Raw genomic sequence first — 10,715 nt, 5'->3', positions numbered from 1 at the left:
CCAATCTCCTTCCCTTTCACTGCTTCTCCCTCTCACTCGTAAGCTGACTACAACACCTTCATCGCGCGCCTGTTACCCAACCTGAGGAGAATATCGCCGTGGTGCACCTGTTGTAGTCGAGGAGAACATCATCGTGGCGCACCTAACCCAGCAGAGGAGAATACCATTGTTGCACGCCTGAGAAGAGAGAGGGGTCGTGGTGCTCTTGCATGCAGGAAGAGGGTTCGGTAAAGAGAAATCAGAGAAGAAAGGGAGGTGGCGCTATGGATGGAGGTTCTGCCATTGACGATGTTACAGCCGGCGAAGAAAAGGTATTTCTTTTTTTTTTAAACATTTTTATTTCATTTTTCTTCTTTTCATAAATTGATTTAGTTACTACTAAAATGATACTGTTCTATTTTTTTAAATCTGCTTCTATTTTTTATGAAGGTTGAGATTGATTTATAGAAGATCCAGTTGATGGCTACTTCTACTTCTGATTTTTGCTGAAATAAATTTCAAATTTGATGAATGGATTTGTTGGTTTTTTATGGTTGATGGCTATTTCTACTTCTAGTTTTGCTAAAGTGAATTGAAATTGGATGAATGGATTTGAAAATTTTTATATGTTGAGTATTTTTTGGTGTTTAATTGATTTGGTTTGGGTGTGGATTGTAAACTTATGAGTGACGATTGAGGTCCGATCCTCTACCACCACCACCACTACCATTGATTTCGGTCTGGTTTGTTGTAGGAGTAGTTTCGGACTCCATGGTAAGGGTTGGTGCAGATTGGGTTATGAAAGGTTGAAAAAGTGAGTTAAGGTTGAGTGTAGGGTAATTTAGGAATTTTATTAAAAAATCAACAAAAATTTAGGATTTGGATACTTTTGTCATACAGAATCCATCTTTCATGGGTACAGCGTTAATTTTCTTAGTTTATAAGTACTTTTGTCAACGTTCATAAACTTCATGGGTACTTTTAGTAGTTTTTCCAAAATAGTGGATATCCATATTTGAATTTGAATTTGTTTATAAATTCTAATTTGATGTTTCTTTGATCTATTTTCTAATTCAACAAGTGTGATTAAAAATATAACAATAAGCCTATAATTAATATAACATAATATTGGAATTAATTTAAAACATATATACATTTTTTGATTTCTTTAGAATGCACATGGGTTAGATGAAACCAGATTCATCTTGACTCAGACCCGGTCTTAAACGATGACCAGGTCTATTTTTGAGACTCATACCCGACCCTAGACCCGATAAAATAACACCAAACTAGCCCTTAAAATATTCGGATTCGGGCAGGATCTTCAGGTCATGCCGGGCCATGTACACCCCTATAACTTACATAGAATTGTTATCCAACCCAAATGTATCAATTCTCATTTGTTACATTTGGATATTTTTAAATCTCATTTTATTTAAATATGTGATTATCTTAAAAAATATATGGTCCAAATTTTTTTCATAATTCTAAAAAGTTTGGTTATAAAAATTTTAAATTATCCAAGACCAAATTATAAATTTTTATTAAATGAGTAATTTAAATTGGTCTTCAATAAATTTTAAATCAGAGACAGATTAATTTTTTTACTATTTTCAGTTAAAAAAAATTAATATGTATATAGAGTAAATAAATTTTAAATAAATTTTATTACAAAATAGTTTAAATAAAAAATTATCATAAGACAACTTAATTTTCTACAATTTTATTAGAACCAAAATATCGAATGTAAAATTTTTCTTGAGAATGATTTATAATTTTTTGTAATTTGATTAAAAAGGCTAGAGACAATACTTTAAGTAAAATAAAAAATTAATCAAATCAATTTAAATGCAAGATAAATATAAAAAAATTGTTAATGATTTGATATTTTTCTTAAATAAATGAAAATTGCAGCAGCTCCCACGAATTATATCCTGTCTTGATGTCTTCTTTGAGTAAAACCTCTTTCGGCAAGTCCTCAATATTCAAACCCAAGCTCTAACCTCTATTCTCTACTTCCAAGACATTGATTTGAGCATCAGGATCCGGTTTTAAGAGCAAACCCACCTGTAAAAATCAGTTCTTTCTTCCCATGAATTCTTTTTTTGTAGGTTCCTTCCACCCCATAACCCCACCACTATGAAAATTCCACCAAAACCTTTAATTGAAGCACCAACATGTTTATCTCTGTGGCAGTGCTTTCAAATTTTCATCAAATTCCCGAAAATCAAAACCCATTAAGCCTATTTCAACTTTGCTGCAAGCCACTGAGTCAGACACAGATGCCCACGTTTCAATCCCTGAGGGTTCTGCATCTGTTGTTTACATTGAAGAAGTTGTTGAAAAGGACTGGTCTATACTTGATTTTGTTGAGTCAAATTCTAATGTAGAATTCAAGAGAAGCATTGACGTATTGTATCCGTTGGGAATGTTGAAGAGGGTTCAAAGGTCTTAGTCTCAACTGGGTCTGAAGAGTTTGTGGATACATTGGTGGGTTTGTGTAAGTTTCTTTTTGTGGTGCATGATTCACTTCTGATATTGGCTCTTATTAAAGAGAAATATGATAAGGTTAAGTGTTGGCAAGGAGAGATTGTGTATGTTCCAGAGAAATAGACTCCTCTTGATGTTGTTTTTCTCTATTTTCTTCCTGCTTTGCCCTTTAAACTTGATGAGATTTTGGGGTCTTTGGCTAAGAAATGTTCACCTGGTAAGTTTTTCTCTTGTGGTTGAAGTTTGTTCTTTTCCTTGTTACTTTGCATTTCTCTACAAATTGTGTGTTTGAAAATGGACTTGATTTTTATGCACCATGTTTTACACACATTTCTTAAAAATCATTCAAAAGAATTCATTTATCTGGATGACGAAAAGTTTGATAGTGCCAAAATTGGTTAAAAGAAGGATGATAGTGTGGATATAGTTTGGTTATTAATGATGTATTATGAGGTAGAAATTAAAATGTTTTGCAATTTTAATTGTAACATTTACACTTCTTCACACATCTTATCTTTCATCAAGCTTTGAATAATGTTTTTCCCCATTAAATGAAATTTCTCTAGAGAGAATGCTATTTGCATTCCAAGATTTCTACACCTATTACCAAAGCCTAGCTCTTAATTTGCCTGAACTGAAGTTTGAATAAGAAGATAGATTAAAAATGTCAAATTTCTAATACTCCTTAGGTACTACTTTGGTATAGAAGCTAAAAATTTCAAGTGTATTAGAACAGTGCACCAAACATAGTAGCAAACGTGATAGATTTTCTTATTGCACATATATTTTAGTTCAATTGTTGTTCCCTTTTCTGAAACTTAGGTCAGAGCTCTGGATACTTCTTATTCTTTCTGTAATTTTGGATCTGACCTGTAGGTGGACAGGTGATTATTAGTCATCCGCAAGGGAGACTAGTGTTAGAACAGCAATGAAAGCAGTATCCGGAAGTTGTAGTTTCAGACCTACCTGATAGGACAAGTTTACAAATTGTTGCAGATGCTCATTCTTTTGATTTGGCTGAATTTGTAGATGAACCTGGCTTTTATTTAGCTGTTCTAATTTCCCAGGAGCTTAAAGACTGGAGTAGAGATTCATAGCAGTAGACAATTTAGTTGGACTTTCTTTTTTATGGTTTTTGGCTTTATGATTGTTACCTTTGAATTTTTGGATGAAAAGTGAAACTATAAATCAATTCAACGTTGCTAGTACAAGAGGCTTCTCTTTCTTTTCTAAAATACATTGTCCATAATTTTGAAATTGTATACTTAATATATTTGTCCTTGTAAGTAACTTTGGTTTAGCACCTGCCCATTACTACATATTAAGTTCTTAGTTCTATATATTATTATAAAACTATAACTCCAAATCATAGTATTTGCTCCCTATACATTGGCTTACTAAATTGAAGATTGAAACTAAGTAAATGAGGATCACAAAAAAGCAGAGCAAAATATGACCTACAACTAAGGTGGAAGTCATTTATTAATGCATGAAATGCATGAGGAGTTGGTAAAGGTCATGCGGTGTGTACTTACCACATATTTCATCTGAGCAATCCTGACCTCATATTTCGATGAATTCTTCGCGAAATCCAGGTAAATGAGCCTGTGGAACACCAGATCCACAATCATCAGGTACTAGTGTTGCTCCCTGTACATCGGAACATATATCTGTACAAATCAAGCAAATAAGTTACGAGACACCAACATTGTTCAAAGCACATGAGAAGTCGAGTTTATCTACTTGTCTAAGACAACACTAAACTAAAGGCAGAGGACCATTGTCAATTAAAGTGCAAAAATATATTGTTACCGGATGCAAGTTATCCACATAGCCCATGAAATTAGTGCGGATAAATTCAAAAGTGTCAATACTATGGTTGACAGGACTTAGCGTAATTTGCTGGACATGGAAACACAGTTTTACATGAGACACAAACATAAAATCAACTGCCTCAGGTTTTACTAAGAGTACTGTACTCACTATTTTACGAGTGAATAAAGGTGATTGCTATTAACAAATAATTTTTAGGCAACGGTGTCTACTTTCATAAGAAAAAAGGAAAAATTAATATTCAATTTAGAAATTATAAACATAAATTAACTTTTAATAATTAAATTTTGCTTAGAAAAAACTACACAATAATTGGACACCAATTTACAAGCACCATATAATTAACCATGGATAAGAAATAAAAAATCACTACGCAACATAGTTTCTTCGAATCTTAAATTATTGGTTTTTTATTCTTATTCCATAAATAATTAAACTATTATTTCAGTTATCAAACGTGAATTATGTTATCACTATCTTTCATCTTGACAAGAAAATGTTGTCACAACTCTATTAACTTACACTTTTTTTAAGCGTTTTTTTAATGACATATTCACTTAAAGCTTCTCATGAATAGTGCACTTTTTTTGACACGGAAACATAGTTTTACCGCAAAGGTGGATGGCAAGAACCACTTAGGATACATGTTGTTGAAGCTGAGCATGGAGGCCACCATGTTGATAACCTGTTGAAGGAAACATGGTTATCCAATAGTAATACAAAGGCTTCCCACACACCAACATATAACAAGAACGTATGTTAACCACGATTTACGTCGTCAACAACTTGGTGTCCCGATCACAGGCTCTACAGTGCACACCGATCACCCTGTAAGTGCTCATCCGCAACTAGAATCTCCCTACCAAAAGAAACATTAAACAATCATGATCACGCTCCAATAACTGAAGACCGCTCAAGTGTATTGTTGCGACAACTCACATTCACCAAGCCAAGCCGAATATATACGTACCACCCATCCAGATTCTTCAAGAAAATGTAAGCGTCCATAGTAAACTATGACCGCTAAAAATGCATTCCCTTTGGTGGCCAAAAACCAATTCGAGACACTACCTAAGCAAAGCTACACAAACTCCATGTAAGTTAACTCCATTTGGACTAACACAAGGGAACTTCACAAAGGAAAGAAATATTACTAAACACCCAAACAGTAAACTCATTACCTGCGGCATCTCAGATGCAACATGGAAGGCAGGGTGTGTGTGATATGTGAACGGCGACCCATGCTCAGTTTGCCAGACGTCACTATCTTCTGTTGACACAGAATCCTGGTGTTCGAATGTTAACTTGCGCTGCACCAATAGTAAACGATGAAACAACTAAGTTCATACTTTTAGAAGTAAATTGCCAAAACAAAATAACTTCACTTACTTTCAGCTTAGCGGACGCAGTGGCGTCACCATTTCCGTTCTTTTGTGTCTTCCTTTGGCGAGCCGTGTCCCCTCTAGTTGTTGGCTTCAGCGGAGGTGAGAGCTTTATGGCACCACGCTTTGCTCCCACAGCTTTCTTACTGACCACAGTCACCTCTTGTGGATCCGACGCCTTTGCTCGTGTAAGAACCTGCGTTTTCACGTAAAACTGTTTTAAAAATAATTTTAAGTGCCTGGGATGGATTCAAAATTTAGAAATTTTAATTTGAAAATATAAAGGTGAAATTTGGTTTCAGTGAATTTTTCTGAGTCAGAAAATATATTTTCTGAGAAAAACCGAGAAAAGCCGCGAATCGGCAGCCGAACCGGTCGAACTGGTTTAAGTCTATCCGGTACTGTATTTTTAGAAAAATAAGATTTTGGAAAATTGGTTTATTGTTTTAAAAGAAGAAAAACAATTTTTGAATTGAAAACCGGGCACTAATCTTAAAGGTTTTGGCTCAAAATGGGCCAAGCGGACCTAAAACGTTAACGGGTTGGACCGAACCAAAGGTCCAACATATATAAGCTCATTTAATGAGCTTTGAACTCATTTCTCACCCTCCACGAAGAGAGCCACGCGGATTGAGAGAGGGGAGGTGGTGGTACTATTCACCTCCACCTTCGGGGGCCATAACTTGAGCTACAGACCTCCGATTGACGAGTCGTTTGCGGCCACGCAAAGCTCTTGCCGAGTTCTACGTTTTTATCCAAGCAAACTTGGTAAGAAATTGTGTCTCTCTCCCCAGTTCTCTGCCCTAATTTCTGCGCAATTTTGGTTATGAGTTTTGAGTAGATTTTGTGGTTTTGCTTGTTTAGGTGATCTCTAGTAGCGAGTAATTGTTGGATTTTACCCCTACTCACATTGGATAAGGTAAGGTTCTGCTAAACCCTTGCGTTTAGTTGTTTTGTGTATCTTAGGTTTTGATTTTGGTATATATGTGTGATGTTAGATTGAGTTTTAGTGTTTGTTGATGTTGGTTGGTTGATGATGCTTGATGAATTGATTTTGTAAATGTTGTTAAATAATGACATTGAGGTATGAGGTATATTGAAATTTTAATGAATGTATATTGTTAATTATTGGTACAAAGCATGAATGAGGTTGTTGATGAAGACTGATAGTGAAAGGATGATGATTGGTGAAGGTGTTGGTGGAAGATTGATTATAGTGTTTTATATTTGATGTTTGGATTGATGACTGTTGAAGGGGTTGATAATTTGAGATATTAAATGTTGGATGTGGTATAGTTGAATAATGATGAAAGTGGTGAGAAGTCATGTTGATGTTAATAAGGTTAATGGAAACTTGGAAAATATGAATTAGGTTGGATTTAGAATTGTTGAATGGTTTAGGAGGTTGTGTGAGTGAGAAAATGGTTGAGGTAGTGTTTGTATGAATTTTGGGCTGTTTTGGTATGGTTGATATGTGATTGAATTGGTATTGGATTGAGGTTTGGTTAAAAGTTGAGTTTTTGAGATTTTGGGTAAAAGTTGGTTTTTGATGAACTTTGTCTGATCATAACTTTTGCCTCGATTTTCAAAATCTGATGAAACTTTCTAGAATTAAAGATCTTTGAAAACCCTTTAAATTGATATGAAGTTTGTAAAATTTGGAATTTTGTAGAGGAAGTTATGATCATTCAAATTTGGTGTTAAAAATCTGAAATTCTGCAAAGTTGCAGAATTTCAGGATTTCTGATATGTGCGCACGCACAACCTTGCGAGAATTTTATTCTGTGCGGACACACAAACCTGTGCATACGCACAGGCAGGGGAAAGGGCTCTGGTAGCAGCGCTAGCATAGGTTGTGCACGCGCACATCAATGAAGAATTATGACCTGTGCGGACGCACAGCCCTGTGCGCACGCACAAGTCGGGAAGGGACGTTGACGGTCGGATTTTCTATCGGTAAAGAATTTCACAAATAGGTTCTCGTTGTAAGTATAGCTTCTAAACTAACAGAGAATCCTTTCGTACAAAAGTTTTGGTTGTCACAAGTAACAAACCCCTAATAAAATTTATAACCGAAGTATTCAAACCTCGGGTTGTCTCTCAAGGAATTGCAGGGAAGTATGATTTATTATTGGTTATGAAATTGTATCTTTTTGGGGTTTTTGAAATAGGGAACAAGGAAATAAATTGGCAGGGAAGTAAATTAATAACTAGAAAAACTCTTGGCAAGGTATGAGAACTGAAAATCCCATCCTAGTGATCCTTATCTGGTGTGATGAGAGTTGTTATTGCTCCCACTTAGTTAACCCTTACTAAATAAAGGAAAGTCAAGTGGACTAATCAATTTGATTCCTCAAGTCCTAGTAAACTCCTATGGAAAGACTAGCTTTAGAGGGATCCAAATCAATCAGTAATTTCTAATCTTCAATCAACAGCTGAGTTTGACAACTCAAGTGTCACCAATTACTTAACCAAAGCCAAAAGGGGAAAAATCCAAATTATTTATATCATAAATAGAAGAAAGAAACCATAAATCTGAAATATCTCGAATTGTATTAAATAGAAAATCAAATTAAACATAGGAATCCATAAACCAATTTGGGGAAAATAAACAAACTAAAGTAATAGAATAATTAAAAATAGAAGAGAAATTAAATTTAAGGAACATTGAACCTGGAATTGAGAAAATGAAGAAATCCTAATCCTAAAATCTAAGAGAGAGGAGAGAGCCTCTCTCTCTAGAAAAACTACATCTAAAACTCCCAATTGTCTAAATGATTAATGAATGATTTGATTCCCTCATTCTCCAGCCTCTATTCTGTGTTTCTGGGCTTGGATTTGGGCTGAAAAGGAGCCCAAAAATCGCTAGGGGCAACTTCTGCAACTTTCTGCACGTGGCGTCAGTCACGCGTATGCGTAGGTCATGCGTGCGCGTCATATGGAGATTTTCCTTGTCATGCGTACGCGTCCGCGTCGTCCATGCGTGCGCGTCGCTGCCATTTTCTTTAAAACTCCATTTTGTGCGTTCCTTCCATTTTTGCATGTTTCCTTTCTGTCCTCTAAGCCATTCCTACCATATAAAGCCTGAAAATACTTAACACACAGATCACAGCATCGAATGGTAATAAAAGATAATTAAAATTAACATTTTTAAGGCTTAGGAAACATGTTTTCATATGTATCACATAATAAGGAAGGAATTGTAAAACCAAGCAAATTATATGAATAAGTGGGTGAAGAATTGGTAAAAACACTCAATTGAGCACAAGATGAATCATAAAATAGTGGTTTATCAGACGTCTGTTAGGGGCGCTCGCACAGCTTGTGCGAGTGAACAGACTTTATGAATTTTTGTACCTGTGCGTACACACACTTTCAAAATCTTCCTGGGTGTGCGCACACACACCCCTGTGCGGACGCACACGCCGTATTTCATAATTTTAAACTTTGTTTTCAATTCTTCCACCTTCCCAACAAGGTTGTAAGCTTCTATAACACCATTTTAAGGCTTTTGGGCTTAATGTTAAGTATGAGAATATGGGAAAGGTCCTAGAGAGTTGATTTGGGTTTTTCTTTGAAAAGTAGCAAACGGAGGTTTAGGTTTCTGGTATATTGAGGATGAGTTTGGTTGAGAGAGAAGGAAGAATAGTGAACCTGATAATTACTGACAACGAGTTGAGAAACTGATGGACTAATGAGCTTGGAATAGAAATCATGAATTGATGATGGTTGTGAAGAGTTGAGAACTCAAGATGGGATGAGGATCTTGATGAATGTTGAGAGTGTGCCAAGCACTATCCTTGGAATGATAATGATTGAAAGAGAGTGTGCCAGGCACTATATCCTTGGAATGTTGAGAGTTGATAATTGGAAGTGATTTGAGATGAGAAAGGATGATGATTTGAGGTTGATGGAATTATGGATGTGGATAGTGAGCCAGGCACTATATCCTTGGAATGATTTGTGATGAGTTATATGTGTTGTTGTTTTCCTTCTCTGCCACAAGAGTGTGCCAGGCACTATATCCTCGGAACGATAGGGAGCCAGGCACTATATCCTCGAGCGGGCTAGGCGCTATATCCTCGGAAGTGGCAGAAAGGCGACATCCGAAAGGATGTGTCGGGTTGGCATCCATAGACTGACAAGTGATATCACGAGCCAATAGGATAGGCATTCATCATATGCATCTCTTATATGCTTGCTTGCTTTGACTACTTGGGTTTGCTTACTTGTATAATATGCCTACTTGCTTCTTGAATTACTTGCTATATATGATTATTACCTATGTATTACTTGCTTGCATTAATTGTGATTGTCTGGGGCTGAGGAGGTTAGGTAGGCAGTGGCGATGGGATCGTACGGAGGTTAGGTTAGCGAAGGCCGTGGGACACAGTGGTGTGATTAGTACTAGTTAGGATTCTCATAAGTTTAGATAACCCGGTTTATGGTTTAAGTTCTTTATGTATTTATTTATTTTGTTCTAAGCTTGAATACCGGTATGCGATGTGAAGTTCTAGGATTGCCTTCGGCGTCCCGGGGCCTTACATCTTACATCATTGGGCACTGTTACCATACTGAGAACCTCCGGTTCTCATTCCATACTTTGTTGTTATTTTTCAGATGTAGGTTGTAATCTACTCCGGTGAGATTGCGGATATGGTGACAGAGCGGAGTATGGTTCGTTCCTTGCTTATTTCTGTTTTATTTTCGTCATAGTAATCTCTCACCTTTTGTATATTTATCTTTATGGCCTTAGAGGCTTATTTGAGAGATAGGTTGTATAAGCTGTTTTAAATTCTAAAACTCTGTATCTTTCTATTTGTAACTAGTTGGCTTAAACTCCGCAAGTTGCAGCTAGTTCTATATGATTATTATATTCTTATATTTATATATGTTTTATTCTCTTATACCTATACCTTGTATCTTATGCATTTAGTTACCGTGTGCGAGTGCTTCACGTATGTAATTCCGCATTATGCGACTTTGAGCTTTAATCCTTCATCGGGTTTCTAGAATATATTATTTCCTTAT

The 10,715-nt window shown here is 35.9% G+C and overlaps 1 pseudogene; it reads left to right on the top strand.

Annotated features, from left to right (window-relative positions):
• The first annotated feature begins 263 nt into the window (after positions 1-263).
• LOC112757458 (uncharacterized) lies at positions 264-3,677 on the top strand (annotated as a pseudogene).
• Positions 3,678-10,715: the final 7,038 nt, after the last annotated feature.

Source organism: Arachis hypogaea, chromosome 16 (genome assembly GCF_003086295.3).
Source record: "Arachis hypogaea cultivar Tifrunner chromosome 16, arahy.Tifrunner.gnm2.J5K5, whole genome shotgun sequence".
Taxonomy (NCBI): Eukaryota; Viridiplantae; Streptophyta; class Magnoliopsida; order Fabales; family Fabaceae; genus Arachis; species Arachis hypogaea.
Note: the sequence above shows the minus strand (reverse complement) of the source record. Positions and strands in the feature narration are given on the sequence as shown.